At 44.1% G+C, this 25,733-nt stretch overlaps 1 protein-coding gene and 1 long non-coding RNA gene across 3 annotated transcripts in view; one reads left to right on the forward strand and one right to left on the reverse strand.

Annotated features, from left to right (window-relative positions):
* Window positions 1–25,733, reverse strand: part of LOC142742373 (uncharacterized) — a 61,572-nt gene that overhangs the window by 22,164 nt on the left and 13,675 nt on the right. Inside the window, exons 2-3 of the long non-coding RNA XR_012881364.1 lie at window positions 9,472–9,592; window positions 8,434–8,544 (exon numbers count right to left, since the gene is read on the reverse strand). This is a non-coding gene — a long non-coding RNA (uncharacterized LOC142742373). The remainder of the gene's footprint in view (window positions 1–8,433; window positions 8,545–9,471; window positions 9,593–25,733) is intronic.
* LOC142742372 (retinol dehydrogenase 7-like) overlaps window positions 18,239–25,733 on the forward strand; it is an 81,419-nt gene continuing 73,924 nt past the window's right edge. For both annotated transcript variants that reach the window (XM_075852017.1, XM_075852018.1), the window contains exon 1: window positions 18,239–18,316. The gene's annotated coding sequence lies outside the window, so the exon portion shown is untranslated. The remainder of the gene's footprint in view (window positions 18,317–25,733) is intronic.

Here is a 25,733-nt window from a genome sequence, read left to right on the forward strand (position 1 = left end):
GTTACTCGTCTCACTCGTTCAGGATTGGCGCAGCTACAGAAGCTGGGCGTTGGGGGTTGGATGACGAGGGTGTGCGTCGCATTGGCTGCTGGGAGTCCAATAGGTTTAGGACTTGCGTTCACCCTCATTTGTTATGAGTTGTACGCTGTTTCTGATGGCCTTTCTTTGAGTTTGTTGTCCTTTCATTTCAGATCATCGCCCATGTTTAGTCTGGCTGTTAGGACATTCTTTTGTGCACTGGGGGGCACTGCGGGCGGACGTGCGCCCGCATGGCCGCCAGCTTCGCATTCCGCGGCGAGATGCGGTTTTACATTGGTTGGGATTTCGAGGTATGCTATGGAGCCGGGTACTGGCCGAGTTTCAAACATATTGTAAAGGATCTGCCAGGCACAACTTCTCTGTATACGCCCATAGATAATCAGTCTGCACCTGAGTCTATGTCTCTGAGACTGACTCCATCTTCCACCACTCAGGATGGCAGGCTTAGGAGTGGAAGAGCCTATCGCAGCCTGGCCAGACGGAGCTAGCTCCCGCCCTCTGTCTATTTATACCTGCCTTTCCTGTTCCTCCTTTGCTTGTGATTCTTCTCGTGTGGTTTCCTGGCCCAGCTACAGCTACTGACTATTTGATCCTGCTCCATACTGACCCTGGCTTTCTGACTACTCTCCTGCTCTGCGTTTGGTACCTCGTGCACTCCTGGTTTGACTCAGCTCGTTCACCACTCTTGTTGCTCACGGTTGCCGTGGGCAACTGCCCCATTCCCCTTGCTTTGTGTACCCTTGTCTGTTGTCTCGTGCACTTACTGAGTGTAGGGACCGCCGCCCAGTTGTACCCCGTCGCTAGGGCGGGTCGTTGCAAGTAGGCAGGGACAGAGTGGCGGGTAGATTAGGGCTCACTTTTCCGTTTCCCTACCCCCATCATTAGATAATCACAAGCCATATACCTAGTCTACCCTGGTCCCTGACACTACTATGGACCCCCTTGAGACCCTGGCCCAGCAAATGCAGGGTCTCTCCCTACAGGTCCAGGCCCTGGCTCAGAGGATCAACCAGCCTGACGCTACCATGGTAGTGCCCCTCACTTCACCGCTTGAACCCCACCTCAAGCTGCCTGACCGGTTCTCAGGGGACCGGAGGACTTTTCTCTCCTTTCGGGAAAGTTGTAGGCTCTACTTTCGCTTAAAGCCTCACTCCTCAGGTTCTGAGAGCCAGCGGGTGGGTATAATTATGTCCCGGCTCCAGGAAGGGCCCCAAGAGTGGGCCTTCTCCTTGGCTCCTGACGCCCCTGAACTTTCCTCCGTTGATCGTTTCTTTTCTGCTCTCGGACTCATTTATGACGAGACTGACAGGACTGCCTTTGCCGAGAGTCAGCTGGTGACCTTACGTCAGGGTAAGAGACATGTTGAGGAGTATTGTTCTGACTTTAGGAAGTGGTGCGTAGCTTCTCGGTGGAATGACCCTGCCTTAAGGTGCCAGTTTAGGTTGGGTCTGTCGAACGCCCTGAAAGACCTGCTAGTTAGCTATCCCTCTTCTGACTCTCTAGACCAGGTTATGGCTTTAGCGGTACGACTTGACCGACGTCTCAGGGAACGACAACTTGAACGTTTTTGTGTTTTCCCCTCTGACTCCCCCATGATGCCTCCCGAGGTGCCGTTGCTTCGCTCTTCCACGGAAGACTCGGAGGTACCTATGCAACTCGGGGCCTCCGTGTCCCCCCGACAACGTAGAGAGTTCAGCAGGAAGAATGGTCTCTGCTTCTATTGTGGGGATGACAAGCATCAAGTGAACACCTGTCCTAGGCGTAAGAATAAGCAGCCGGAAAACTTCCGCGCCTAAGTGATCATCGGAGAGGTCACTTGGGCGCACAGGTATTTCCCGTAAATATGAAACGTAATAAAATCTTGCTTCCCTTTCAGGTCTCTTTTGGTGGTAGGTCTGCTACCGGCAGTGCCTTCGTGGATTCAGGGTCTTCTGCTAATATCATGTCTGTGGAATTTGCTATGTCTCTAGCTATGCCTTTGATTGATTTGCCTAAACCTGTCCTGGTAGTGGGTATCGACTCCACTCCTCTTGCTAATGGTTATTTTACACAGCATACCCCTTTTTTTGAACTCCTTGTTGGCTCCATGCATTTGGAGCAGTGCTCTGTACTGTTGATGCAGGGATTATCGTCCGATTTGGTTTTAGGCCTTCCCTGGTTGCAGTTGCATAATCCCACGTTTGACTGGAATACTGGGGAGCTTACTAAATGGGGTAATGAATGCTTGACGTCATGTTTTTCTGTTAATTCTATTTCTCCCCCTGAGGAGGTGAACACGCTACCTGAGTTTGTTCAGGACTTCGCTGATGTTTTCTCTACGGAGGCCTCCGAAGTGTTACCTCCTCATAGAGAATACGATTGCGCTATCGATTTGGTACCAGGAGCTAAGCTCCCTAAGGGTAGGATATTTAATCTCTCTTGTCCCGAACGTGAAGCCATGAGAGAGTATATCCAGGAATGCCTGGCCAAGGGTTACATTCGTCTCTCTACTTCTCCGGTAGGTGCTGGCTTCTTCTTCGTAGGGAAGAAGGATGGTGGTCTTAGGCCATGCATTGACTACCGGAACCTGAATAAGGTCACTGTAAGGAACCAGTATCCCCTTCCTTTGATTCCTGATCTCTTCAATCAGGTTCAGGGGGCCCAATGGTTCTCTAAGTTTGATCTACGGGGGGCGTATAACCTTATCCGCATCAAAGAGGGGGATGAGTGGAAGACTGCGTTTAACTCGCCCGAAGGTCATTTCGAATACCTCGTCATGCCCTTTGGGTTGTATAATGCTCCTGCGGTCTTCCAGAATTTCATAAATGAGATTTTAAGAGACTACCTGGGGGTATTTCTTGTAGTGTACCTTGATGACATACTGGTGTTTTCCAAGGACTTGTCCTCCCACATTGAGCATGTCAGGAAGGTGCTCCAGGTCCTTCGGGAAAACAAACTGTTTGCGAAAACCGAAAAATGTGTGTTTGGGGTACAGGAGATACCATTTTTGGGTAAAATCCTCACTCCTCATGAATTCCGCATGGACCCCGCCAAGGTCCAGGCTGTGGCAGAATGGGTCCAACCTGCCTCCCTGAAGGCGTTACAGTGTTTCTTGGGGTTCGCTAATTATTACAGGAGATGTATTGCTAACTTCTCGGTCATCGCTAAGCCTCTTACGGACCTCACTCACAAAGGTGCTGATCTCCTCCACAGGCCTCCTGAGGCTGTCCAGGCTTTTGAGGTCCTTAAGAAGTGCTTTATCTCGGCCCCGGTGCTGGTTCAGCCCAACCAAATGGAGCCATTTATCGTGGAAGTTGACGCATCCGAGGTGGGAGTGGGGGCTGTCTTGTCCCAGGGTACCAGGTCCCTCACCCATCTCCGTCCCTGTGCCTACTTCTCCAGGAAGTTTTCGCCCACTGAGAGTAACTATGATATTGGCAACCGCGAACTCTTAGCCATTAAATGGGCATTTGGCACCACTTCCTGGAGGGGGCTAGGCACCAGGTAACGGTCCTTACCGACCACAAAAATCTGGTTTTCCTAGAATCTGCCCGGAGGCTAAACCCGAGACAAGCTCGATGGGTGCTATTTTTTACCAGATTCAACTTTTTGGTTACCTATAGGGCTGGGTCTAAAAATATTAAGGCCGATACACTGTCGCGTAGCTTCATGGCCAGCCCTCCGTCGGAGGAAGATCCTGCTTGTATTTTGCCTCCTGGTATAATCATTTCTTCTATTGATTCTGATTTAGTCTCTGAAATTGCGGCTGATCGAGGTTCAGCTCCCGGGAACCTTCCTGAGGACAAGCTGTTTGTTCCCCTGCAATTCCGGCTAAGGCTACTTAGGGAAAATCATGACTCCGCACTATCTGGTCATCCAGGCGTCCTGGGTACCAAACACCTCATTGCCAGAAACTATTGGTGCCCTGGGTTGCCTAAAGACGTTAAGGCCTACGTCGCCGCTTGTGAGGTTTGTGCTAGGTCCAAGACTCCCAGGTCCCAAACAGTGGGCTTACTACGTTCTTTTCCCATTCCCCAGAGACCTTGGACCCATATCTCCATGGATTTTATCACTGATTTGCCTCCATCTCAAGACAAGTCGGTGGTGTGGGTTGTAGTAGACCGCTTCAGTAAGATGTGCCACTTTGTACCCCTCAAGAAACTACCCAATGCCAAGACGTTAGCTACCTTGTTTGTCAAGCACATCCTGCGTCTCCATGGGGTCCCTGTCAATATTGTTTCGGACAGAGGGGTACAATTTGTTTCATTGTTTTGGAGAGCCTTCTGTAAAAAGTTGGAGATTGATCTGTCCTTCTCCTCTGCCTTCCATCCTGAAACTAATGGCCAAACTGAGAGGACTAATCAATCTCTAGAACAATATTTAAGGTGTTTTATCTCGAACTGTCAATATGATTGGGTCTCATTCATTCCCCTCGCCGAATTTTCCCTTAATAACCGGGTCAGTAACTCGTCAGGGGTCTCCCCCTTTTTCTGTAATTTTGGGTTTAATCCACGGTTCTCCTCCGTTTCACCTGGTAGTTCCAACAATCCCAAGGTAGAGGTCGTTCATCGGGAACTGTGCACAGTCTGGGCCCAGGTTCAGAAGAACCTAGAGGCATCCCAGAGCGTACAAAGAACTCAGGCTGATAGAAGACGTTCTGCTAACCCCTTGTTTATGGTCGGGGATCTGGTGTGGTTATCGTCTAGGAACTTGCTCCTTAAGGTCCCATTCAAGAAGTTTGCTCCCCGGTTTATTGGGCCGTATAAGGTCATTGAAGTCCTCAATCCTGTCTCCTTCCGACTGGAGTTGCCCCCATCTTTTCGAATACACGACGTGTTTAATGCCTCCCTCCTTAAACGCTGCTCCCCGTCCTTGGCTCCCTCGAGGAAACCTCCTGTTCCCGTTCTCACCCCTGAGGGGGTGGAATTCGAGGTGGCCAAGATTGTGGACAGCAAGATGGTCCAAGGCTCCCTCCAGTACCTGGTCCATTGGAGAGGATACGGGCCTGAGGAGAGGACGTGGGTACCCGCCCAGGATGTTCACGCTGGGGTATTGGTCAGGAAGTTCCACCTTCGTTTCCCCAATAAACCAGGTTCACTTAGAAAGGGTCCGGTGGCACCTCATAAAATGGGGGGTACTGTAAAGGATCTGCCAGGCACAACTTCTCTGTATACGCCCATAGATAATCAGTCTGCACCTGAGTCTATGTCTCTGAGACTGACTCCATCTTCCACCACTCAGGATGGCAGGCTTAGGAGTGGGAGAGCCTATCGCAGCCTGGCCAGACGGAGCTAGCTCCCGCCCTCTGTCTATTTATACCTGCCTTTCCTGTTCCTCCTTTGCTTGTGATTCTTCTCGTGTGGTTTCCTGGCCCAGCTACAGCTACTGACTATTTGATCCTGCTCCATACTGACCCTGGCTTTCTGACTACTCTCCTGCTCTGCGTTTGGTACCTCGTGCACTCCTGGTTTGACTCGGCTCGTTCACCACTCTTGTTGCTCACGGTTGCCGTGGGCAACTTCCCCATTCCCCTTGCTTTGTGTACCCTTGTCTGTTGTCTCGTGCACTTACTGAGTGTAGGGACCGCCGCCCAGTTGTACCCCGTCGCCTAGGGCGGGTCGTTGCAAGTAGGCAGGGACAGAGTGGCGGGTAGATTAGGGCTCACTTGTCCGTTTCCCTACCACCGTCATTACAAATATGCTCGTCTGGATAGAGTCCCGGAGGTTTTGGTGTTGCATGTTGGGGGGAACGATCCAGGGGTACGCCCATTTCGTGAGCAAGTGCGGAATATAAAGCACGATTTGTTGTGTCTGTGGGCGTCTTATCCGTCCTTGGTGATTGTTTGGTCGGACATAGTTCCGAGGAAGTTTTGGGGCTTGACAAGGTCGGTGGAGAGGGTCAATAAGGCCCGCATTAATGTGAACCGGGCGGTGTCATGATTCATTGCCAAGAATGGGGGCATTTGTGTTCGACACAAGGATCTGGAGTCTGGGGTTGGAAATTATTGGCGTCGTGATGGGGTACATTTGACCGAGGTTGGAATTGATCTGTGGAGCTTGGCCTTAGCAGAAGGAATTGAGAGGGCGGTTGTGGTATGGAGGAACTCACAGGCTTAAGGTAGTCAAGGCCTGTTTCGCTGTGGCGGGGGTAGTCCTTGAGGTTGGTCAGTACAAAATGGTGGGGGGGTCGCATCGGGGGTATGCATCCCCCAAAAAGGTATATCATTTGAAGACTTCATAGGGTGTTATCCCTTTGAAGGTGGTTGGAGCCATCTGCAGAGGTGAGCGGTGCCTCCGAGCTGGTTTACGGCTGGAGGTAAAGAGTTGGTGGTGGTTTGCAGATGGCTAACTTAAAGGAAATCCGGTTTAAAATGGCTTCAAGGACTTCCCCTGCTCTGTTAAAGTATTAAAATGTTGATTATTATTTCTGATTCTGACCCATGTTGGGTCATGTGAATTAGAGGAGGAATTCTCCGGTCGAATTCCTAAAGGAGTTATCCGAATGTTTCGGATTAAATTGCATTTAATAATGTAAATAAATAAACGGCTGCTGTGGCCATTTCATATCCAAGCTCGGTTGTCAAGTGTCGTTATTGGGGGCCAGGAAAAGGGGGGAATAAAAGTTAAAAGGTTTAATAACACATGACTCTACTTAGGCCAGTCAAGACGAGGCTGGACGGCAGCGCGGAGGGCTTAAGGAAAAGCCTCCATGACTGCCATAGGAGGAAGAAGGGCCAATAGGAAAGGAGTTGTGAGTGGAGGGAAAGGAGGAGACGGAGAGGGGAGGAGACTTGGGGGGGTGTCTGTTCCTCCCGCTGTTTTCGGCATTGAGCCGGAAGCAGCGGGAGGAAGAACAGGTACAGAACTGAGCTCCCACCCTCCCGCCCTAAGATAGGGGGTAACTTTGGGATTAGGGTTGCTGTGTGTTTTGTTTATTCTATTTTATGATGCATGATTATGTAACTTGTGTTTCTCATTTTCTTTGGAGCAGGTTCGGATGTCATGGCAGCTGGCGGGTGGAGTCCTTGAGGTTGGTCAGTACAAAAAGGTGGGGGGGTCGCATCGGGGGTATGCGTCCCCCAAAAAGGTATATAATTTGAAGACTTCATAGGGTGTTATCCCTTTGAAGTGGTCTTCTGGTGGTTGGAGCCATCTGCAGAGGTGAGCGGCGCCTCCGAGCTGGTTTACGGCCGGAGGTAAAGAGTTGGTGGTGGTTTGCAGATGGCTAACTTAAAGTAAATCCGGTTTAAAATGGCTTCAAGGACTTCCCCTGCTCTGTTAAAGTATTAAAATGTTGATTATTATTTCTGATTCTGACCCATGTTGGGTCATGTGAATTAGAGGAGGAATTCTCCGGTCGAATTCCTAAAGGAGTTATCCGAATGTTTCGGATTAAATTGCATTTAATAATGTAAATAAATAAACGGCTGCTGTGGCCATTTCATATCCAAGCTTGGTTGTCAAGTTTCGTTATTGGGGGCCAGGAAAAGGGGGGAATAAAAGTTAAAAGGTTTAATAACACATGACTTTACTTAGGCCAGTCATGACATTCATTCCACAGGCTTCAGTTGTGATAATTCTGTGACAAAATGGCAGCCGTTAAAGTTGTTGTCTGGTTTCAGAAAATTAATGATATTGTTTGTCTAATTATAAACTATACAATACAATACAATATACAATATACAATATACAATACAATTAGTATTCCTAATGACAAACAATTACTTCCAATTCGATGATAAATATTATTTACAATTAAGAGGGGTATCTATGGGGGCCAAATTTTCCCCCTCAGTGGCGAACCTGGTCATGTCGTGGTGGGAAGAGTCCCACATTTTCTCTAGTAATAATCAATATGGCATTTACATCGAATGGTACGGTAGATACATTGATGACATTTTACTTATATGGAAAGGGGACACTAATATCATCCCGGACTTTGTTGAAAGTCTAAATCACAATCAATGTAATCTTAAATTCACATACAATTATGACACTACGGAAATTGTTTTCCTGGACCTGAAACTAAGCGGGACACCAGGCCAGACTATATCCACCAAAACATACCACAAACCCACAGCATCCAACAATATACTCCATGCCAAGAGTAACCATGCTAAGCAAACCATTCGGGCCATACCAGTGGGAGAGATGCACCGCGCGAAACGAAATTGCAGTTCACATGATCAGTTCAAACTAGAAGAAGAACAAATCAAATCCAGACTCCTAAAAAGAGGATATCCCCAATGGTCTCTCAAACGAGCGAGTGACATCATGTCAAAAAAACCCAGAACACAGCTTCTCCAATATCACAATAAAGCTACCACTAAGCAAACCACCAAAAGTCAGCCTACATTAATCCTCCAACAGAGTAACCAATTCTCCCAAATTAAAAACTTAGTGAACCAATACTTACCCATTCTTATGGAGGATGACAGTCTGCGTACCATTCTGGCAGGAGGAATTAGGGTGGTAGCTCGCAAAGCCCCATCCTTAGGCAGCGTCCTTTCTCCATCCTATTTCAGTTCTAAAGATAAAACAAAAACAACATGGTTAGAAACAAAAGGTTTTTTCAAGTGTGGCCAACACCCCTGCAAAGTTTGTACTTATGCACACCCCACCAAAAACTTCTGTAATTCCACTCACACAGACACATACATCATTCAAAACTACATCAACTGTAACACAGAATCTGTTATCTACATAATTGAGTGTACAGAGTGCAAATTAAAATACGTGGGCTGCACTAACAGAAAACTCAAAACTAGAATACTGGAACATCTCAGTTATATCAGGAATCCGAATATTGTCAACGTCTCAAATGCATCAAAACATTTCATACACAAACATAATAGGACAACCAAAAGTTTCTGTTGCTATGCCATTGAAAAAATTCATTTGCCTAAAAGAGGAGGAGATATAATTAACAAAACACACCTCAGAGAAGCCTTCTGGATATATAGATTAAAGACAAGATTTCCGGATGGCCTCAATTTAAAAAAGGAACTCATGTTCCAATATTAAGGAATCCAAGATAGCGCATTTTCATCCCAAACCATACAATACTAATAATCTGCATCACAACGTTTTCATAAAATATATGTGACAATGTCTCAAACTAAAAGAGTCTCCATTCACCCGCAATTTTGATTTTAATTTCACTCTCCGTAGTGCTTGTACAACATATGTTCATTGACATACACTACTTCCCCATATTTCCGATTTTAGCCTTCACTTCACTTTCCTTTTCCTTATACATGCACCCATGATCCTATGATACGAGTCAGCGACAATCTGAACCATTAACAAGCCTTACATGTCTAACTGGCTTTCCCCCACGTCACCTATACTACAATATACCATCCTTTATAAGGTAAATTAATACCTAAAGTTCCGGCCACCCCATGAACAATGTCGTATAAAAAGCATCATTAAATACAAACATAATAGTTACTGCAATATCAATTAATCATTTTCTTATCCATCATGTTAGCCGGAATAGGATAATCTTTTTGCCCGATCAGATGGCTTCCCGTGATTCGTCCAGCATCTTGCGTTCCACATGACCATGAACCCTGAAACGCACACATGACCATCAATTATGTTCTACATTCCAAAACTCTCACCTCCATTGTAATATGGCATAATCAAGATATCGATCTTCAATACCATTATAATACTCTATTGGTCACATACTTAAAACTATATAAGAGCATTACTTACCATGTTACGAACGAACGTATTCCCACTTCCGGTTTGCGTTCCAGATGATGTGTCTAGCAGTGGAACGCAATCAGGACCCAGCTGTTCTATACCGGACATAGTATAAATAGACTAGGGCGCCAGTTTTAAATTACACTACAGCCAAGACTAAGGACGTGGACACCGTCCGAAACGCGTAGGCTTCTGCAGGATCATCCTCTTATTACCCACACACCAGGACCATACTACAATGGACCTTTTAACATTATTTCATTAAACTTGGAAATCTCTTCCATTTTACCTCTACCCAAGCGCTGGATCCAACCCATCTCCTATTTTATACAATTTTCCATTATACTTTCTGTATTTCCTCACGGTTTTCAAGATCTCTGTTTGCTGTTATTCAGTAGGAACATTCATTGTTTGCTTCCAGTGGATACAACTCTGTCCATGGTCATGTGATGGACACACAGGTGCTGGGATCGTTAGAAGACACAACTCCGATACACATACTGTAACGAGCTGTGCACCTGTGTGTCTATCACATGACTATGGACAGAATTTTATAAGCTGGACATAAACAATGAATGTTCCTACTGAGTAACAACAAGCACATACAGTGAAGGAAATAAGTATTTGATCCCTTGCTGATTTTGTAACTTTGCCCACTGTCAAAGACATGAACAGTCTATAATTTTTAGGCTAGGTTAATTTTACCAGTGAGAGATAGATTATATAAAAAAAAAACAAAACAGAAAGTCACATAGTCAAAATTATATATATTTATTTGCATTGTGCACAGAGAAATAAGTATTTGATCCCCTACCAACCATTAAGAGTTCAGCCTCCTCCAGACCAGTTACACGCTCCAAATCAACTTGGTGCCTGCATTAAAGACAGCTGTCTTAAATGGTCACCTGTATAAAAGACTCCTGTCCACAGACTCAATTAATCAGTCTGACTCTAACCTCTACAACATGGGCAAGACCAAAGAGCTTTCTAAGGATGTCAGGGACAAGATCATAGACCTGCACAAGGCTGGAATGGGCTACAAAACCATAAGTAAGACGCTGGGTGAGAAGGAGACAACTGTTGGTGCAATAGTAAGAAAATGGAAGACATACAAAATGACTGTCAATCGACATCGATCTGGGGCTCCATGCAAAATCTCACCTCGTGGGGTATCCTTTATCCTGAGGAAGGTGAGAGCTCAGCCGAAAACTACACGGGGGGAACTTGTTAATGATCTCAAGGCAGCTGGGACCACAGTTACCAAGAAAACCATTGGTAACACATTGCGCCGTAATGGATTAAAATCCTGCAGTGCCCGCAAGGTCCCCCTGCTGAAGAAGGCACATGTACAGGCCCGTCTGAAGTTTGCAAATGAACATCTGGATGATTCTGAGAGTGATTGGGAGAAGGTGCTGTGGTCAGATGAGACTGAAATTGAGCTCTTTGGCATTAACTCAACTCGCCGTGTTTGGAGGAAGAGAAATGCTGCCTATGACCCAAAGAACACCGTCCCCACTGTCAAGCATGGAGGTGGAAACATTATGTTTTGGGGGTGTTTCTCTGCTAAGGGCACAGGACTACTTCACCGCATCAATGGGAGAATGGATGGAGCCATGTACCGTCAAATCCTGGGTGACAACCTCCTTCCCTCCATCAGGACATTAAAAATGGCTCGTGGCTGTGCCTTCCAGCATGACAATGACCCGAAACATACAGCCAAGGCAACAAAGGAGTGGCTCAAAAAAAAGCACATTAAGGTCATGGAGTGGCCTAGCCAGTCTTCAGACCTTAATCCCATCGAAAACTTATGGAGGGAGCTGAAGATCCGAGTTGCCAAGCAACAGCCTCGAAATCGTAATGATTTACAGATGATCTGCAAAGAGGAGTGGGCCAAAATTCCATCTAACATGTGTGCAAACCTCATAATCAACTACAAAAAACGTCTGACTGCTGTGCTTGCCAACAAGGGTTTGCCACCAAGTATTAAGTCTTGTTTGCCAAAGGGATCAAATACTTATTTCTCTGTGCACAATGCAAATAAATATATATAATTTTGACAATGTGATTTTCAGTTTTTTTTAAAATATAATCTATCTCTCACTGGTAAAATTAACCTAGCCTAAAAATTCTAGACTGTTCATGTCTTTGACAGTGGGCAAACTTACAAAATCAGCAAGGGATCAAACACTTATTTCCTTCACTGTATCTTGAAAACCATAAGGAATGAATACAGAAATTATATAAAAAATGGTATAACTTTTAATTATGCAAAAAAAATACATTACTTTGCTGATACCAGACAACCCCTTTAACCCGTAGGCGCACCAGGACGCAACTGTACGTCCCTGTGGCCAGTGTCTTAGCACACAGGGACGTACAGTTACTGCGTAGTTCCCGGTGCACACTGTCGGCGACAGTGTGCACCGGGAACCCGGAGGCCAGCTGTCCCTGACAGCTGACACTCCACTGTATGCCGATCAGCGGCTTACTTTCGCTGATTCCGGCAATTAACCCCTTGATTGCGGTGATCGATTGCATTTACCGCATTTAGGGGTTTCTAGCTCATCGGCAGACCTCACGATGAAATTGTGAGGTTTGCAGATGGCTAGCATGGCAATCGGAGGCCAAGTAATGGCCCCCATGTCTGCCATGTACGGAAGCCTATCAGGATCAGCCTCCTAAAAGACTTCCTGTCAGAGTGACAGGACGTCACTGCCGTTCGCGATGCACACTGTCGATGACAGTGTCTGTGACACTGCCGGTGACTGTGTGCATCGGGAACCGGGAGGTCAGCTGTCCCTGACAGCTGACACTCCACTAGTTGCCGATCAGCGGCTCATTGCCGCTGATTTTGGCAATTAACCCGTTACATGCGGGGCTCGATTGCGATCTCCGTATGTAGGGGGTTTGTAGCACATCAGCAGCCCCCATGCAATTGTGGGGGCTGCTGATGATTGTGATGGCCAGACCGCGGCCCCCGGGTCTGCCATGTATGTCAGCCTATGAGGATCAGCTTCAGGCTGGTCCCCGTAGACTAAATGTTAGAGTGACTGTGACGTCACACTGACAGTTGGAATATATTACACTACCTAGGTAGTGTATTCTAGCAGCGATCAGAGCTGCAAGTAAAAAAAGAAAGTGTAAAAAGTTAAATAAAAAATAAAAAAAGTTAATAAAAATGTTTTACAAAAGTGTAAAAATAAAAGTTTTTTTTTCCTATAATAAGTCTCTTAAACAATAAAAAACAGTACACATATTTGGTATCACCGCGTTCGTAACGACCCAATCTATAAAACTATAATGTTATTTTTACCGCACAGTGAACGCCGCAAAAAAATAAACTAAAAACAATGCCAGAATCACTATTTTTTGGTCACCACCCCTCCCAAAATATAGAATAAAAAGTGATCAAAAAGTCACATGTACCCTAAAATAGTACCAATAAAAACTACAACCTGTCCCGCAAAAAACAAGCCCTTACACTACTTTATTGACTGAAAAATAAAAAAGTTACGGCTCTCAGAATATGGTGACACAGAAAATAAATTATTTTATAAAGAAGTGATTTTATTGTGCAAACGCTCCAAAACATAAAAAAACTATATACATATGGTATCGCCGTAATCGTACCGACCAGCAGAATAAAGTAAAATTGTCATTTATAGCGCATTATGAACGCCGTAAGAAATAAAGAATTTAAAACGCCCAAATCACAATTTTTGGCCACCAAAGCTCTAAATAAAATGTAATAAAAAGTGATCAAAAATTTGCATCTACCAAAAAATGGTACCAATAAAAACTACAGCTCGTCCTGCCAAAAATAAGCCCTCACATCGCTCAATTAATGAAAAAATAAAAAAGTTATGGCGTTTGGAAGGCGGGGAGTGAAAAACATTTGCATATTTAACAGGTAATTCAGACGTTGCAGAAAAGACAGCGGACTTGGCACAGATTTCAGTTTTTGCATTGCAAAGGCTGAAATCCACAGTGAAATTCCGCTGCTTCTCCGCAACAGACAGTGCATGCTGCGGAAAGAAAATTCTGCATCGCAGCCTATGGTCTGCAGCGGAGTTTTCCGCAACGTTTTAACTAACTTGCCTAAAAATGTGTAGGAACAAATGTAAAAAATGGTCGCTGGAGAATTCCACTGCGGACTGTCCGCAGCGGAATTCCACAGCAATTCCGCCACGTCTGAATGTGGCTTAAGGGTATGTTCACACGGCCTATTTTCTGCCATTTTACTTGGCGTAAACGGCGAATTTGTGTCGATTTTTTATGTTTTACTACTTTTACACAGTAAAAACACTTTTTTTTCAAAATTATTTGTTTTTGCGTCTCTATATTTGAAGAGCCATAACTTTTTTATTGCTCCGCCGATGCAGTTGTATGAGGGCTTTTTTTTGCGGGAAGACTTGTAGTTTTTATTGGGACCATTTTGGAGTAGATGCGACTTTTTGATCACTTTTTATCACATTTGTTTTAAGTCAGAAAACAGCAATTATTCCAAGGTTTTTTTATTTATTTTTTTACGGCGTTCACCGTGCAGGTTAAATAATGTAACAGCTTTATAGTCGGGGTCGTTATGGATGCGGCGATACCAAATATGCGTAACTTTTTTACTTTATTTTGGGTTTTTTTAATAGTAAAGCAGTTTGTAAGGGGAAAAAGTGAGTTTTTAAGTTGTTTTTCACATTTTCTTTTTATTAACTTTAAGTTGTTTTTCACATTTTCTTTTTATTAACTTTATTAAACTTTTTTTTACTTTTTTACTAGTCCCACTAGGGGACTTTAATATGTGATCATCCGATATCTATTATAATACACTGCAATACTTTTGTATTGCAGTGTATTACTGCCTGTCCGTTTAAAACGGACTGGCATCTGCTATGACATGCCTCTGGCATAACCTAGCAGGCATTCACTACCTTTATTAGGCCCCCGGCTGCCATCGGAGATACAGACACTCGGCCATCTTATCGCCGGGTGTCGGTGGGATGAGAGGGAGCTCCCTCCCTCTCTCCAAAACCACTCAGATGCGGCGCACGCTATAAACGGGTGAGAACAATACTAATATCGATCTCACACGTTCGAGCAGGGACGCCCCCAGCTCTCAGCTACCTCTGGCAGCTGAGAGCAGGGAGATTTGACAGCTCCCTGCTCTGTTTATTTATTCTGATGCAGCGAGTTTCAATGATACAAAACTAACCTAAATTGAAAGCAGTTATTAAAATATAAAGAGAGAATAAGAAAAAGTCAATGAGTTACAACTTAATATCATTATGCAGCCGAAGAAGAAAATCGTCATCAGAGCAGCCCACACAGCTACTTTTTTGGCGAATAGACCTTCGCAATGAGCAAGTGTGGATACAAAATAGCACTTGGTTTACACTGTGGCTGAAATCTTTTAATTTTTTTACTAAATGTTCAATAGACACAGCCTGAACTTGCCGACTGCCCAGTGACCTCAGATACCCTCCCTGGAATTTATTACAGGCAAAAATCAGTTCTTTGTATAGAATGTACACGTCCTGTATCTGGCAAGTGCCCCCCCCCCCCCCCAAAAAAAAAAAAGAAAAACAAAGATAAATGTTTGTAAAGAATATAATAGTTAGATCTGACTTTAGAACAGAGGCTAGGACACCTTTGAACACAGATCTAGCCAACGGCTCATGGGTCCTGGTGCAAAAATTCAGCTTGGGCACCCACGGGTGTCTTCCCTTCACTGCAGCCCGTTGGTAAGTTTGAGCTGCATCAATGTCCCTCTCATGTATGGACTGAACTATTGACATTGGTTCAGAATTATTGATGAATTGTTAGAGGGACATGACGGCTGGGTGTCCTTTGGTGGGCTAATGGAGAGTAAGGGGCCCACATATTGTTCTTGCACAGGGGACCCTCTGCTGTCTATGTCCGCCACTGTGTAGATGAGAATATGCAACTCATATTTCTCTGTCAATTTTAATCTCTTCTCACCCAGAATAAATGTTCTGATTCAGATGGCAGGAAACAAAACAGATGAGTGGACAGAAAAACAATAATATCCAAAGGAAAATAATTATATAAAAAACATTACGACGCCACCTTTAAGTTGTTAAGTCAATTAATCCTTTTCCTTTTCATTTCAAGGAATGTCTCCCATAACAATTTACTTTGACATATTAGTTTTCTTTCTTGTTATCGGCTCTCTTTGCATTGTATAATATTGTAGAATAATCTACATGAGTCTCTCGTGAACTTTGCTCAGTAAATCCCTTTTCTCCAGTAAAGTTTGTAACTGCTGCTACATATTTAAGCCGTTACAGTTGCACATTTTATTTTCTTGCCAGTTTTTTATTTATCTCTATGTACATTTTTTTTGGTATTCGTTTAAATAAACCACCAAATTCTCAGCTTACTTTTGGCATAGTTTCCACATTGGGGTATTCCTGTCCAATTTATACAATCTTTTTTTGTTGGGACGGTCCCCTGGCTTTAAGCTAATCCCAGGATGACTCGCTTCTGGTACCCCAGCGATCTTCTGTAATCTGTGGGGGAACCTGGCAGCATTATCGTAGGGGAAAGGAAGCATTTCAGAGTTCCTATTTAAATCAATGAGCTATATCTTTAATGAATGGGTCCCACAGAGCGAGAGAGACTCTGGGTAATAAATGAGGGTCCTGAACGGAGCACTCCTTCTGTTAACTCAGAATAGTCTAAAGGAGTATTTCAATAATGGGTTTTCCAACCCCTTTAAGGCTCCATTCCAAAATCTAAACATTTATACTGTTGTATAAAATCTTTTGCAATAATCTTTATCTTAAGACATTTATTTCTACCAAAACGTTTACCTAGATGTCCACTAGATGTCAGCACACATACATATAATACGTAGATAGAAATGACAAAATAATAAAAAAAAATACTCTGGTCATTAAATGTAAAAAAATACATGCTCTCCCCCATCTAAAATATTAATAAAAGATTTATCTGATTTTAGTGTCGTTTACGTGAACATATTCCTCACATACTCCCTGCTATTCCTAAAATAACCAAGCTGATGAGCTGTCCTTCCTGGCTTACTCTAAACTTATAATGTCGCACACTTGGATCTTCTCCAAAATCATTGTATAGATCTGTCAACAGACACTTTAACAGATCACTGTCACTATCTATACACCTTCATTGCATAGAAAGGACTGCAGTGTAAAGCATGGAGAGGAACAAGTTATCAAACGAGCCACTAATGAATCAGGCCCATCAACCATTGCCATGATTTCATGTTTAGGTCCAAAATTCTGTACTGATTAATTTCATAATATATTATTATAGGGGTCCAGTTTTCTGATATACAGCTCCTAATCCCGTGCTTCTTTTTATAGCCGTAGGGTTAAATGATAAAATTATGAGTGTCTGCAGCCTTTACTAATGGGATCGCCCTGCATATGGATTAAATATTCTATGGGAATTGTATAAATCTGTATGTAGTGAGCTACCCCTAGTGGTGGCTGCAGGCAGCCAGAATATTGTCACGCAATTTCTTTTTGTGCCACTTTGGGACTTGACCTTGCAATCCTTTGATTGCTTCTATAATACACTGAAATACTCCCATATTGCAGTGTATTATGCCTTTTAGTAACATACAGGCACTATATTCAAGCAGCCTATTAGGCAATGCTTCAGGCAGGGCCTTATAGGCTTACATACATGGCAGACCTGGGAGTCAATGTCAGGCCCCCGGCTGCCATGGCAACCTATTGGCACCCCACTATGGCTACTTCCCTATATCTAACCACTTAGATGCTGTAGACACTATTGACCCCAATATGTAAGGGGTTAGATATGGGCCACTGCAGCGGGATGTTATCTCCAGGATGTACATTTACAACATTGTGTGGGAAGTACATGCCGCCAGCGCTGAAAATGTATGGTGTCGTGTGCTAAAGGACTAACTGCAGTGACTGACCGTAGATGTGTCTTAAAGGGTAACTGAACTTTCAGAAAACTTCTGACATATCAAAGTGACATGTTAGAAGTTTTGATTGGTGGAAGTCTGAGCACTGAGACCCCCACTGATCACTAAAACGAAACAGCAGAATCGCTTGGTGTACGGGCTCAGAAACGAAGCGGCACAGCGCTCACCCGAGCGCTTCTGATGCTTTGTTTTAGCGATCAGTGGGTGTCTCAGTGCTTGGACCCCCACCGGTAAAAACTTCTGACATGTCAGAAGTTTTCTGAAAGTTTAGTTAAATTTTAATGGAGCAGAGCTAATAAAGAGCCAAGCAGCTGACAAAAAAAAGAATATAAATAGCAGCTAAATATTACCCAAAAGTAAGGACTTACAAAGCATTTTCAATATTAAAAAAGATAATTTTAACATTTCAAACCATCGGCTTTATAAGGATTATTGTAGGTTATTCTAGCCAACATCATAAAATCATCGGGTTGATTAAAAAGTTTACAATAGTGAAATTGGTGACACGTCATTGTAAGATCATGTGATTTATGGTGGTTAATAATTTGCAGATTGCAGCCAGGACATTAAGGGGGAGGAGAGAAAAGTTATTTTCCAAATTGTATGAAACCATCATAGTTAGAAAATAAATAAGGTAAGGTTGACACATTCAATATAATGCATGCTAGACAATTCTACTGGTCCTATTGGATTGGTGTGTGGCCCATGTTTTATGATATTTTAGGGACTCTAAAAGTTCTTCTGAAGTTCACATTGCTGTATTATGGGCTCCTCTCTGCATTTCCTATTCCAAAATAGATTGAATTGGATGATATTTAATATTGTAAGTTTACTTTATATTTTAGCTCTTTTGGGCTATGTCTTCATTGTCTTTCATTTTTAGTAAATTTCAGAAGATTTTTGTTTCATAATAATTTTCATTTTTGATGTTTACGCTTCCCCTGATACCTCTTTTGGTGCTATATAAATTGTAATTATTTAATATAGATGGTGATGAATGCAGAGCTGTAAGTGAATTAACTGACAGAGTAATGAGTGAATTCAATAGATGTGTGGATACATTTTAAGGAAGACATACTTTTCACTGCGGTTTGGCTAATGTAAAGAAATCTGCAGTTTGAAGCCTGCTGCCAAAAAGTATTTCAATTTAAAATGTTAGCATTCATATCTCAGCAAAAGTTGTGATGTGCACATATACTGCAATGTGTTTTGAAAAAATCTGGAAATCCCTGGCTCTCTTAGCTCCTGTATTAATGCAATGTTACATTCATTGTGCTCATTTCTATGCACTAGTACCATAGAAACAAATGGTCTATATATAATAGTTCCACTTTCTTACCGCGATCTTACTGACTACATATACTCTATAACCCCTATAAAAAAACAGAGCATATCACTAGATAGTTTTAACTCTGCAGAAAACAATATGAACCAACAATGTACAGCTGCTTAGTTTCTTCACAAAACATTATAGCTAGAGATGAGCGAACCGGGACAACCGAACCCGGTTTCGGTCCGAACATCGGGAAAAGTTCGGTTCGCAGCGAATCCGAACTTCACCGGGTTCGGCCGAACACGTTTTGACCGAACCCGGTCAAAAATATTATACAAATCGGCAGCCACTTGTCTCTATCAATCACTGATAGAGAAAAGAGGCTGCTGATTAAAAATAAAATAAAAAGCATTTCATACGTACCCGGTCGTTGTCTTGGTGACGAGTCCCTCTTCTTCCTCCAGTCCGACCTTCTTTCCTGATGCGGCAGCCTGTGATTGGCTGCAGAGGCCGCGGCAGCCTGTGATTGGCTGCAGAGGCCGCTGCAGCCTTTGATTGGCTGCAGAGGCCGCGGCAGCCTGTGATTGGCTGCAGCGGTCACATGGGCTGTAACGTCATCCAGGAATGTCGTCATTACGGGGCCTCATGCACACGACCGTAAAAACACCCGTTATTACGGGTCGTAATTACGACCCGAAATAGCGGGCCCATAGACTTCTGTTAGCCATGGGTACCTTCCCGTTTTCTCACGGGAAAAGTGCCCGTGCAGTTAAAAAGATAGAACATGTTCTATTTTTTTATTTTACGGGCCGTGCTCCTATACTTTATAATGGGAGCACGGCTCGGAAAAACGACCGGCTACCCGTGGCCGGCCGTGCCCGGCCGTGCTCATCTCCTGAAATACTCTGTGCTGCCTTAAACTCTGTGGACAGGTCAGGATCCTGTTTCTTTTAAATGCTGCTGGGGAACCCGCTCGATCCACTATATAAGGCTGCGCTACAGTGCTTGGGAATAAGTGACTGGGGCAGAAGAGGATGGAGGCGCAGCCTTATATAGTGGATCGAGCGGGTTCCCCAGCAGCATTTAAAAGAAACAGGATCCTGACCTGTCCACAGAGTTTAAGGCAGCACAGAGTATTTCAGGAGATGAGCGTGCGGATCTTGTGCGGGGTGGTGACTTGCCAATCATGTGAAGGTGTTATTGAGGACAGGAGTGGAGGAGAGGTAACAGACTGAGAGTTACGTAATGGTAAGAGCAGAGTTCACAGCAGCACAGAATCTGCACGCTCCTCTCCTGAAATATTCTGTGCTGCTGTGAACTCTGCTCTTACCATTACGTAGCTCTCAGTCTGTTACCTCTCCTCCACTCCTGTCCTCAATAACACCTTCACATGATTGGCAAGTCACCACCCCGCACAAGATCCGCACGCTCATCTCCTGAAATACTCTGTGCTGCTGTGAACTCTGCTCTTACCATTACGTGGTGACTTGCCAATCATGTGAAGGTGTTATTGAGGACAGGAGTGGAGGAGAGGTAACAGACTGAGATCTACGTAATGGTAAGAGCAGAGTTCACATCAGCACAGAATATTTCAGGACAGGAGCGTGCAGATGTTGAAGAGTGTATGACGCTGAGAGGCCGCGGCAGCCTGTGATTGGCTGCAGAGGCCACAGCAGCCTGTGATTGGCTGCAGAGGCGGTCACGTGATGTGCGTGACCGCCACTACAGCCTGTGATTGGCTGCAGTGGCGACATGGATGAAACGTCATCGCTGGAGGCCGGACAGGAGGAATGTAAGTATGAACGTATTTTTTTAAAAATGTTATTACATTAAAATTGTATTTTCCGCGCGCCGAGCATGGTACTGTCAAGGTTGCTGAAAGAGTTAGTGCAGCCCATTAACTCTTTCAGCACCCTGGACAGTACCATGCTCGGCGCACGGAAATTACAGGTTCGGTCAGAACTAGTTCGGTCCGAATCGAACTTTTTCGTGAAATTCGGAGAACTAGCCGAACCGAACTTTTCATAAGTTCGCTCATCTCTGATCATAGCAGTTATGACAAACATTATAAACCCCATCCCCAAAAAATAAAGAAATAAATAATTCATTTAAATAATAAATAATAAAATAATAATATCTCCAACCCACTTTCTCCTCCCCCACCGCTACATCGCCTCCAATACTTCCCTTTCCAGTGCCTCAAACTGACACTGAATCCAAGGGGCCCAACCTGAGATGAAAAAAAGAGATCTTCTCCTTCTTTCTAAAATCATTCTTTTCCAACATTGTAATTCTTTTTGTGTATTTAACACATTTATCTAGCGATGGAGGGCTTTTACTCTTCCAATTCAATAAAATACACTTCCTAGCATAATAAAGTAATTTTCCTACTGCCATAGTTCTCCCCGCAGACCACTCTTCCACCTCCAGAGCTCCAAATAATCAGATCAAAGGGTCTAGAGATATTCTTACTTTAAAATTCCCAAAAATATCATTACAGATCTCTTCCCAGAACATATTTATTTTTGGGCACATCCATAGTAGATGCAGGTTATCAGCTTCTAGACATTTAGTGCACCTGACTTTCTGATGCCCATAGAATTTCGCTATCTTGGCCGGGGAAAAATGTAGATTGTGAACAATAAAAAAATAAAAAATTGTGATATCCTATGGGCTGGGCTGGTTGACACTTTTGTGAGACCCCTTAATACCAGAGGCCATTCTCTACCATCCCCAGTACCTAAAATCTCTTCCCAGTACTTCCTGTATTTACCTGGATTCCTTACTAACCTCTGCCTCATATAGGATTTATATAATTTAGACGACAGCCCCTTATTAGAAAGTGAATTCATCATTAATTTAACAAATTCTGGAACCTCCACAATCCTCATTACTCCATGATCTTCTGACATAAAGGCTTGATACAGCTGCCTGAAATAGAACCAACCTCCTTTACCCAGTCCAAATTTCTTATCAAGGGTCTCAAAGTCCAACAAGACTCCATTCTCTACTAATTGCTCAAGAAACAAAATGCCTCTTCTTTCCCAGTATTTAATATTCAAGATTTTATTGAATTCTGGAAGATAGATATTCCCCCATACTGGGCTAAAACCATATCTTCCCTTTACATTCCATTTAATTTTAATTTCCCACCATAACGTGTCCAACATTACCATAGTCGGGCAGTTCCTAAAGGGGTCTATCCTAAATATTCCCATCTCCAGCATTTGAAACAGATTAAACCCAGAGCCCACCTTAACCGCTCCCCCTAGTTTCTCCCTATTTCCATTATCCATATTCATCTCAACAAGCTGTTTTAATTGAGAAGCCAAGTAATATCCACGGATATCCGGAACAGCCAATCCTCCATATGGGATAGGATACTGTAAATATTCAAATTTCATTCTTGGTTGTGTTCCCCTCTCTCAATATTCCTTCAAATTTTAAAAAAATCTTTTCTGGTATGCTTATAGGAGAATTTCCAAAAATATACAACATTTGGGGAAGAAGAATCATCTTAATCAGGGCAATTCTCCCAGGAATAGAAAAAATACAGTTTCTTCCACACCTGGGTCCGCCCCTTGATTTTATCAAAAAGAGGTTCAATATTTAATTTAATAAAATCCATTACGTTTTTTAGTGAAATAAATCCCCAAATATTTTATATGTTGGTCATCTCGAACAACCGACATTTGCCCGAGAGAAAAATTATCCATTTTATCAATCATAAAACAGGCAGATTTGTCCAAATTAATTTTTAACCCTGAAAATGATCCATACCGTTCAAAATCTAAATAACTCTATTTATAGAGTGGGAAGAACCCATATATAACAAAACATCATCCGCGTAGAAAGATATTTTTTCGATAACGTCTCCATACTCAAAGCCAACTATACTCCTATCTTCACATATGATTACTGCCAGGGGTTCCATAATCAAAGAGAAGAGCAAAGGTGATAAGGGACAACCCTGTCTTGTACCCCGTTCAATCTTAAAATCTCTGGAGACTACCCCATTGACTGTTACTCAAGCTTTCGGGTTTGCATACAAAAGTTTAATCCACAAAATAAATCTTGAGCCAAAACCCATCCTTTCAAGGACTGCCCATATAAAATTCCAATTTACAGTGTCAAATGCCTTACAAGCATCAAGGGACAAAATCGACTTTTCCCCTGGGTTAGATGGCTCCACCTGGAGATTCACGCACAACCTCCTAATATTATCTGACGTAGACTTGTTTGGCATAAAGTCACATTGGTCCTTATGAATCAAATAAGAGCTAACCCTCACCAACCTATTTGCCAAGATTTTAGACAGCAATTTAACATCTGTATTAATCAAAGAGATTGGTCTATAAGACTCAATTTTAATAGGGTCTTTCCCTGATTTTAAAATAAATGTAATTAACACCTCCCTCATAGAAACAGACATTTCCCCTTCCCCTAGTAAGTTATTCCATAGATCCATAAGTCTAGCCCCTAATGCCTCAATATATTGTGCATAAACCTCAAAGGGCAACCCATCCAACCCAGGGGACTTACCTCCAGGGGCGTTCCTAATAACCACCTCCAATTTCATCACTGTGATTGGGGCATCCAACATTTAATTACTTTTTTAAAGACTATAATATTACAAGTCCACCAGAAAAATAGACAGTTATAAACACCAATTATTGGCATCAATGAAAGAATCCCTCATTACACCACTGTCACTGTAGATAGCGCCACACAGACCCCCTGTAGATAGCGCCACACAGACCCCCTGTAGATAGCGCCACACAGACCCCCTGTAGATAGCGCCACACAGACCCCCTACCTATAGATAGCGTCACACACAGACCCCTGTAGATAGCGCCACACACATCCCCCTGTAGATAGTTCCACACAGACCCCCTGTAGATAGTGTCACAAGCAGACCCCTGTAGATAGCGCCACACAGACCTCCTGTAGATAGCGCCACATACAGACCCCTGTAGATAGCGCCACACACATCCCCCCTGTAGCTAGCGCCACACAGACCCCCCTGTAGATAGTGCCACACAAACCCTCTGTAGATAGCACCACACAGACCCCTCTGTAGATCGTGCCACACAGACCCCCTTGTAGATAATGCCACACAGACCCCCCCTGTAGATAGCGCCACACACATCCCCCTGTAGATAGTTCCACACAGACCCCCTGTAGATAGTGTCACAAGCAGACCCCTGTAGATAGCGCCACACAGACCTCCTGTAGATAGCGCCACATACAGACCCCTGTAGATAGCGCCACACACATCCCCCCTGTAGCTAGCGCCACACAGACCCCCCTGTAGATAGTGCCACACAAACCCTCTGTAGATAGCACCACACAGACCCCTCTGTAGATCGTGCCACACAGACCCCCTTGTAGATAATGCCACACAGACCCCCCCTGTAGATAGTGCCACACAGAGCCCCCCTGTAGATAGTGCCACACAGACCCCCTGTAGATAGGGTCACACAGACCCTCTATAGAAACTTCCACACAGACCCCCCTGTAGATACTGCCACACAGACCCCCCTGCCACATAGACCCCCTTGTAGATAGTGCCACACAGACCCTTGTAGATAGTGCCACCCACAGCCCCTTGTGTATATATATATATATATATATATATATATATATATATATAGTGCCATACAGTGCCCTTGTATATATAGTGCCACACAGCCCCCTTGTATATAGTGCAACACAGCAATCCCCTCTGTATATAGTGCTACACAGCAATTCCCCCCTGTAGATACTGCCACACAGACCCCCCTGTAGATACTGCCACACAGACCCCCCACCCTGTAGATACTGCCACACAGACCCCCCCTGTAGATAGTGCCACACAGACCCCCCTGTAGATACTGCCACACAGACCCCAATGTAGAAACTGCCACACAGACCCCCCTGTCGATACTGCCACACAATCCCCCTGTAAATACTGCCACATAGATCCTCCTGTAGATAGTGCCACACAGACCCCCTTGTAGATAATGCCACACAGACCCCCCCTGTAGATAGTGCCACACAGACCCCCCCTGTAGATAGTGCCACACAGACCCCCTGTAGATAGGGTCACACAGACCCTCTATAGAAACTTCCACACAGACCCCCCTGTAGATACTGCCACACAGACCCCCCTGCCACATAGACCCCCTTGTAGATAGTGCCACACAGACCCTTGTAGATAGTGCCACCCACAGCCCCTTGTATATATATATATATATATATATATATATATATAGTGCCATACAGTGCCCTTGTATATATAGTGCCACACAGCCCCCTTGTATATAGTGCAACACAGCAATCCCCTCTGTATATAGTGCTACACAGCAATTCCCCCCTGTAGATACTGCCACACAGACCCCCCTGTAGATACTGCCACACAGACCCCCCCCCCTGTAGATACTGCCACACAGACCCCCCCTGTAGATAGTGCCACACAGACCCCCCTGTAGATACTGCCACACAGACCCCCCTGTAGAAACTGCCACACAGACCCCCCTGTCGATACTGCCACACAATCCCCCTGTAGATACTGCCACATAGATCCTCCTGTAGATAGTGCCACACAGACCCCCTGTCGATAGTGCCACACACAGCCCCCTTGTATATATTGCGCCACACAGCCCCCTTGTATATATAGTGCCACACAGCTCCCTTCTATATATATATAGTGCCACACAGCCCCATTGTATATAGTGCCACACAGCAATTCCCCCTGTATATAGTGCAACACAGCACTTCCCCCCCTGTATATAGCGCT

Source organism: Rhinoderma darwinii, chromosome 2 (genome assembly GCF_050947455.1).
Source record: "Rhinoderma darwinii isolate aRhiDar2 chromosome 2, aRhiDar2.hap1, whole genome shotgun sequence".
In the NCBI taxonomy this organism is placed as follows: domain Eukaryota; kingdom Metazoa; phylum Chordata; class Amphibia; order Anura; family Rhinodermatidae; genus Rhinoderma; species Rhinoderma darwinii.